Source organism: Sinocyclocheilus rhinocerous, unplaced genomic scaffold, assembly GCF_001515625.1.
Source record: "Sinocyclocheilus rhinocerous isolate Xijiao unplaced genomic scaffold, SAMN03320098_v1.1 scaffold2026, whole genome shotgun sequence".
Lineage (NCBI taxonomy): Eukaryota > Metazoa > Chordata > Actinopteri > Cypriniformes > Cyprinidae > Sinocyclocheilus > Sinocyclocheilus rhinocerous.
In genome coordinates this window covers 126,134-134,589 of record NW_015624871.1, presented here as the reverse complement: position 1 = coordinate 134,589, position 8,456 = coordinate 126,134, and the positions used below count along the sequence as shown (strand labels likewise).

At 39.0% G+C, this 8,456-nt stretch overlaps 1 pseudogene; it reads right to left on the bottom strand.

Moving 5' to 3' along the window:
- LOC107746505 (sarcoplasmic/endoplasmic reticulum calcium ATPase 2-like) overlaps nt 1–7,839 on the bottom strand; it is a 25,952-nt pseudogene extending 18,113 nt beyond the window's left edge.
- Nucleotides 7,840–8,456: the final 617 nt, after the last annotated feature.

Here is an 8,456-nt window from a genome sequence, read left to right as displayed (position 1 = left end):
TTGGGATGGGCGATACCCCTTATTTTGTTTTCGATACGATACCGATACTTTTCAAGGCAGTATCGTCGATATCGTTACCGATTCGATACTTCTGCACTAAACTTTTAAATTATGAAATGTATTAAATTATTAAATTACTAAGAGTAAAATGGGTAATGAAAACCACTTAACTTTGTTTAAAACGCATTTTAACCCGTTTAATCCCAAATTTTTCCCAGACATGAAAACATCCAAATGATGTGTCATTAGTAACCCTTTGAAATTAAAAATAATTTGTGATAAATAATAAAGTGTGAAAAATTGTCTTTTATGGTCAGTCACAATTGTAACCGGTGGGATAATGTGTATGCTGAATTAACATATTTCTGCAGTCTTAAAAATTGTTATATATCTTAGCCCAGCTATTTTAAACTGTTTGATCACATTCTAGGGTTACTAGAGCAGACATATAGATAAATCTGACGACGCAAGAGAGAACTCAAGTTCGGTCTGGTTTTCTGAGCGCAGACAGTGACGCATAGGAAAGTAAGAAAGACAGAAAATCACGCACTGCCCTTGACTGAAAAACTTTAGCAGTCCTAAAGATTAATCTAAATTTATTTATAGAAATGTGTGCTTGAAAGAATGAAGAATATGGTAAACAAGTTGCTATAAAAAAAAATAACCATTTGGTATTTCATTAAAAAAGACAATGTTCTTGTTCTTTATGAGAAGTGGTTTTATTTAATTTTAACAAAAGCATGTTGTGTGTCACTGCAGTTAAATCTGTGTCTATCATGATAAAACCTTAATATCAAACCTATATAGTGAGTTTGGAAATTTTAGAGAAATGCTTAATAAATGCACCGTAACTAAACCCATTAGATCTTAGCCGACTAAATTTACTGTAGATTTAGTCGACTAAAATCTTATTTAGTCAACTAAAACTAGACTAAAACTAAAAACAATTCAGATGACTAAAACTAAATGACATTTTAGTCAAAAGACTGACTAAAACCAAATTAAAATTTGCTGCCAAAATTAACACTGTTATGTCATGTCATGTGGTTGTGTTCTGGTTGTTCATTGGTTGTGATAGTCATGTGTTCTCCTATTGTTTGATATATATCCCTCATGTTGCCATTGTCCCTTGTCTAGCTTTGTTTCCTGTAAGTGCTGTTGGTGAGTGTCATGTTTTATGTTCAAGTTCTACCACATTTCATGTTTCTTTGTCAAGCCAAGAATGATCAAGTCAAGTCTGTACACTTCTGGATATCAATAAACTGCATTTGGGTTCACTACACTCGCCTTTAGTGATTTGGGTTCACTACACTCGCCTTTAGTGATTTGGGTTCACTACACTCGCCTTTAGTGGTTCCCTCGTTACAGAATGCTAGACCAAAATATGAACCCAGGGCAAGGCCAACGTACTATTGAGGATGATGTGGAGGACTTCTGTGGACTTTGTGATCAAGTGGATTTTAACGATGTAGCACTTAAAAGACATTTTTCGTTTTGGTTTAAACAAAAATATTTCTCGTTTCATGCCTCTCCATACTCCCAACTGGACTTTGGCACAATACACTGATTATGCCCTGTTGTCTGTGGTTCTTCTTTTACTGTGGGTATTGTGAAAGAGGAGCCCTGCAATACCGCAGTTCCCACACCAGAGTGTTTCCACGCCCCGACCATCATGTCAGTATTTATTCATGCCACGACCACCACACTGGAGCCTGCTCACGTCATGGTTGCCAAGCCAAGGCCTGCTCACATCATGATTGCCACACCTGAGTCTTCAGCCAAGATGGCCACCAGGCCATGAGCCTCTCCACGTCATGGCTGCCACGCCAGAGCTTCGTCACGTCATGGCCACCATGTCAGAGCCTCTTCACATCATTGCTGCCACTCCAGACTCTCAATCCATCATGCTGCCACGCCAGAGTCTCCACCCATCATGGACACCACTCCAGTGTTTCCGGATGTCATGAACATCGTATCGGATGCTACAAGGGTGATTCCTAGGCGTGTGAGACTGGCTTCCAGTTTGGAGGACATGCCACTTGTGTCAGTGCGAGCAGCTGGCATCTCTGAGGTGGTACCCAGTCTGAGGGTCTCTGAGATGGTCCCACTGTCAGTCGCACTCCCTGTTATGGCAATGGCCGTATTGTGTGTTTGGGCTACACACTGCTCTCCTGTCCATGAGTCCGCTCCAGAGCCTGCTCCTGTCCATGAGTCCGCTCCAGAGCCTGCTCCAGTCTATGAGTCTGCTCCAGAGCCCGCTCAAGTCCTAGAGCTCAGTCCTGTGTTGGCACCAACCTGTGTGTTTCCTGCCTGTCCCGTGTTGACCTCAGTGGTCACACATAGACCCTCTGCCAGTCCTGTCACGGCTAAAGAGGTTGTCCCTGAACTCACAGTCTGTCCTCTCATGACCAAAGAGGCCAACCCTGAACTCACAGTCTGTGCTGAGTCTGACACAGCTGTTTCACGATGGGATCAAATTCACCACATGACAACAATGACGCGTGTTTAGGGTTTATTCTGACACCTTCAGTTCCACTAATGCTCACAAATCAATGCTCACACAAGTGTTTTTATAACAGCAAACGCTCTTTTACTGTAGTTGCAATGTTATATTGAGTCACGTTTATCAAAAAACGCTGATAAAAGTATACAGTATATAGACCCACTTTTTTGGTGTTTAAATAGTATATATTTATGTTGAACTTTATTCTTGAACAGATGGCACTGTATTAAGCAGTATATGAAAAGTATTTTTGTTTCATGAAAACGTTTCTGAAACGTCTGTGTATTTGACAAATACTGCATTTAATTCACTTCATCTGTGATAGAATATGCAAACACCGCACGAGCATCACTACCGGAAGCTCAAAGTGTCCGACTTGACGTTTCCGCTTTCAATTCTACCCCCGACTGCAAGTGGTAACTCTCGCCGATCGGTCTGTGCAATGCCGTATAAAGTCGAACGCACCTAATAGAAGCATGGCTACAGATGGCAGTCAATGAGAGTAGCCGCTTGCAGTCGGGGGCGGAGTTGAAAACGGAGCCGTCAAGCCGGACACTTTCTGCTCCCGTTAGTGACGCTCGTGCGGTATTTGCATACTCTATCACAGATGAAGTGAATTAAATGCAGTATTTGTCAAATATACAGTGGCGACTCGTCGGGGGAGGCAGGGGAGGCACAGCTTCCCCATAATTTTGAGGTGAAAATGGGAGGAGGACGATTTAATGTTAATAAAATTCACAATTAATTTCAGTTCATGTCTCAGAATGTGTATTTTTTTATTTTTGTTTGTAATTTCACAGTCGTAATACCATAGCGTGAAAGCGCCGACCCACGAGCCGCCACTGCAAATATACAGACGTTTCGGAAACGTTTTCATGAGCAACAGATATATACTGATAATATACTGCTTAATACATCGCCATCTGTTCAAGAATAAAGTTCAATGTAAATATATACTATTTAAATACTAATAAAGTGGGGGAATGTGCGTCATCATCAACGCTCCTGCGGCCGCTCTGGAGAAACTGCTTTGGCTGAGTCAGCCGGCTGCTCTCGAAACGCTCTCGCGGTGCTTTGATGCCACACGTGACAGTGACGTGGCGTCAGCGCCGTCCCAAGTTGGACAAAATTACTAACCGGCATGCACTGCTTCAAGTCAGATTGCGATCAATCTGCGCAGTGCTGCATGAAGTCGAACGCACCTATTGTCATGCCATGTTATGTGTTCTGGTTGTTCATTGGTTGTGACAGTCGATAGCGATGTGTTCTCCTATTGTTTGATACAGCCCTCATGTTGCCATTGTACCTTGTCTAGCTTTGTTTCCTGTAAGCACTGTTGGTGAGTGTCATGTTTTATGTTCAAATTCTAGTTCATTTCATGTTTCTTTGTCAAGCCAAGTATGATCAAGTCTGTACACTTCTGGATATCAATAAACTGCATTTGGGTTTCATCACAACTCGCCTACAGTGGACTCTAATGTTACAGACACATACATTTCCATTTAAAGATCAAAATTATTCTAAAGAAGGCTTTGAGTTGGTTCTAAATTTTATCTTAATTTAGTGCAAACATAATTTGTGAACATTTGTATATGCAAAGCTTGTGCCTACAAACCATTTTTTTGTGCAAGGATTAAACTAAACTAATGATTATACACATCTTTACTGAACTCAAAAAAATTGGGTAAAGATGTTTAAAAATAAATGGGCATAATTAATGAGTTCCTTTGAAGATAATATGAATTTCATTTTCATATAAGTTAAGTTTCACTTAAGATTTATTAGATAAATTATAATTTTAAACCGATTATAAATGTAGATGTTTTTGACTCAACAGTATTAAAACATGAAATTTAAGGCTACAATGTGGCCATAACATTGTTTTCAGAAGATGCATCTAAACTGGCATTTTAGGTATATTTACACAGTGTTCAGAGATGTTCCGTCACCATTTACTCAACCTCATCTGTTACCATACAAAATATGACTACTTTCTCAGGTAAAAAAATCACAAATGACAGTCGCAGTCACCATCCACTTTGACTGTATGAACAAAAGAAACAATGAAAGCGAATGGTGACTAAGTCTCTCTTCTAACATCTTCAGGTTTGGACCAACATGATAAATAAATAATGACAGAATTTTATTTTTATCTGGATTATACCTTTAATTTTCAAAAGGAGACTCTCTAAATAGAGGGAAGCTTCAATATTAACAAAAAATAAATAAACGTAACAACACTAAACACCTGCACGTGTTCTGTATCTACCTGCCTGAATAAAAGTTCCAGGATATTACATTATGATGTGACTCTAAGACACAAAACTACAGTTCAGAGATGGCATAAATTCACACTGCAATTAGAACTGCATAAATAATGCCATGAGATTAATGGGGTTTAAATGGGCATTAATGTTTTTTAAATAAATACTGAAATATAAAATTACTTTTTGATAGTCTAAATATTAAACTAAAACTGCCAATAGGCGGCAGCAAGTCAGGTCAAGTGAGTCATTTAATGTTTCATTCAACCAATTCATTCAAATGACTAATTCATTTAGAAATAAAGCAAGTGACCGTCTTTATGAATGGCTCACTGAATCATCAGCTCGCTCAGTTTGTTCAAAATGTGGATTCATTCCTTAATGAAACGCCTCTGCTCAGAGGCAGTGTGTTGTGGCATGCTTTGGAACTATTTTTGTTGGCAAAATTGAGCAAAAACAGATGCTACTGACAATATTCTGTCTAAAATGTAACACAATATTAACTATTGTTTATTGAACCGTTCACTAAAATCAATATTATATTTGCAATCATGAAGATGTGTGATATGTTGATGTGCTTAACTATATCATATGATATAAATAGACAATTATACCATATCTTGAATTTTAGGGGCATGTAACACTGCATTCTAATAGGCTACATCATGCAGTCAGTCATTGTCCTGCATCATGTTCGTCAACAACTGCTGCATGCAATGTAAAATCACGTATAGCTCTGGCCCAGGCCAAGGTGCGTTAAATACATGAATCATTTTAAAATGTTATTTTTTCCAAAACTAATTGTACCCAATTAATCTATCTATCTATCTAGATAGATAGATAGTATTTGTAAATGGATGAAGATTGCTAGAAGATTTTTGTAGAACTGATGCATCTATGTTTGGCATCTATGAATGTGAAAAGCTTGTGCTTTTGTTCTGTGCCAGCGCTAATCTTGCTTAACAGTGTGCGAGTAAACACAGTCTTTGATTTATACTTACAAAGGAAATACAGGCGGCAAGGAGGAGAATCCGAACTAGCAGATCCTCAAACTGCTCCAGAACAAGTTCCCATAGTGACTTGCCTGTAAACACAACAAAGATTATAAAGACCTACAGCGGTCACAAAGTTTGACAAAGATGACTTTCAATCAAGTGAAAAAGAACTTTCAGAACACTAAAACCTGGAACATGTAAACAATTTAAAAAACCTTTACACATACATCTTTACGAAACATTCAATCAAGATCTATTCAGCTACAAACAGAATGCAAACCTCATCCAGCCTCCTCAAGGGAATCCAATAATAACTAATTATCTACACAACCAGCATCTCCCATGCAACAAAGGTACGCTCAGAGAGACTTTTAGCTTGGAGTATATGATGAAAGATCTGCTAATAATTACACAAACCCAAGGGAGCAGCTCACCTTCTTCAGCAGGTAACTCTGTGGCACAGGTTATAGCAAAATAAAAGAAAAATGGGCAGAAGAAAAAAAGTTAATGCTTTTAAAGTTAATAATCTCATTATGACATTATTTATTGTTCATATTGTACAAAACGTATGTTGTATTTTTTTTTGCAAATGATGTAGTACCATTGGGGCCCCATCTTTCTCTGCTCTTCCTTAATTGCTCAGAGCTAAGTCCCGTTGTCTCATTGACACCGAAATATCCCAGCACCTCCTCAACCGTCTTAGTATGGGCATTGTCCATCCCTGCAAGAGAAGAATGTATCTTTAAGGGACAGCATCCCAAAATCTAATTCAGTCATCATTTACTCAATCTCATCTGTTACCATACAAAATATGACTACTTTCTCAGGTAAAAATCACAAATGACAGTCGCAGTCACCATCCACTTTGACTGTATGAACAAAAGAAACAATGAAAGCGAATGGTGACTAAGTCTCTCTGTTCTAACATCTTCAGGTTTGGACCAACATGAGAAATAAGTAATGACAGAATTTTCATTTTTATCTGGATTATATATTTAATTTTCAAAAGAGACTCTCTCTAACTAGAGGGAAGTTTCAATATTAACATAAATAAATAAAATTATCCTAACGTAAACGTAAAGACACTAAACACCTGCACGTGTTCTGTATCTACCTGTCTGAATAATAGACCCAGGATATTATATTATCATGTGACTCTATTAAGACGCGAAACTACTGCGCACCTGTTACTGTACCTGCAGGTTCAGTTATTATGGTGACTTTTTGAATAAAACCATTCAAGATCATGTTTAACACTATAAATTTCACACATAAATATCCGAGACTAAATGTTTCGGTTCAATCTATGCCCGAAGTAAAATGACGATGCACGATGCAAATGTAAATAATAGCGACTCATTAGAAGCTGTGAATTGTTTATCCTTCTGTCAAGTTTGGCTTTCAGCTGACTGAGCAAAATACGAGCACACACTGCTGATCAGATTCCCTCTAAATGACTGATCCTGCAGGCACTGTGATCGACATCCCTCCCAATCTAACGTTACTGTATTATCAGACACAGCACGATGCCGACAACACCTTACTCACCAGTTTAACTGTAATCCAGTCCTCTGCAAACCAATAACTTCCGCTCTACCAAACCTTTATGCTAAACCGCGACAAGAGAGAATATCCCAGTTATAACCCAATGCGGTGTGGTATTGTAGATCGATGTGCTGCTGAAATCCACCAGGACAGAGAGGCAGCGTGATCGCACTGCAGCGCTGCTCAAGGCAAATGATGATTTTCTGCTATATGCGTTTTCCTTCTGATTTCAGCATGACCCGGAAAATTATAACGTTACAAAAACAAAATCGCTGCGGGATGAATGATTGCCTTTTTTAGTAGATTTTCGACGCTGTCAAGTCTTCCTGAATGTACAGGTAGTATTCAAAATGTCCAAGACGATGCTATAATCCGCCGCTACATAACCGTCGCTTTATTTAATACTAGGTCACTGGGCGACATTATAACCGTAGGTGCTTCAGTCGCAGCATCGATGGTCAGAGCTGCAGCCAATGAGCAATCAAAACATCATCCTGACGGATGGACTGGACAAATCATCTTTATTCCTCCTCTGATAATCCCGCCTACTCGTTCTTGCTGCAGGAGGGCGGGGCTTCCAACCGCACTGTGTCTCTCTGTTTAACCAGTGACCGATGCGTGCGACAGTATACGTCATAAAATTACATTTACATAAACCACTCAGGCTACGTGAATGTTAAGTGACGCTGTTATGAACCAATGAGAAACAACTCTGACCAAAGAGGCGGGACAACGTCATTTGGGTCAATAATCCAGCCCCTCCCCCGCATCCATCTGTCACTCAAGGGAGGTATATTGTAGCTAATGACGGCCATAAGTGTTCGAGGTCAATATGCTGAACCAGCAAATTTGTTCAAAACCATAATCCACGTCGACGTAAAGATATTATAATGAATTCCAGTCAAACATGCAGGTTGATGGGGTGGAAAGGGATCTGACCTATTTCAGTTGTTGCCATAATTATCTGCCCCTAATTAATATCATTCTCAAGAGGGGCTGCTGTAATTCCTGTAACGTTATATGTTACATATACATATGCCTTACTTTAACAGCTATAAGTGCAAAAGAAAGCTTAAATTGCAATTGTCTATTGAGTGGTCGATAATGTGTATCAGCGAAGTGAAATCAAAGTGGATTTTTTAAAATTAA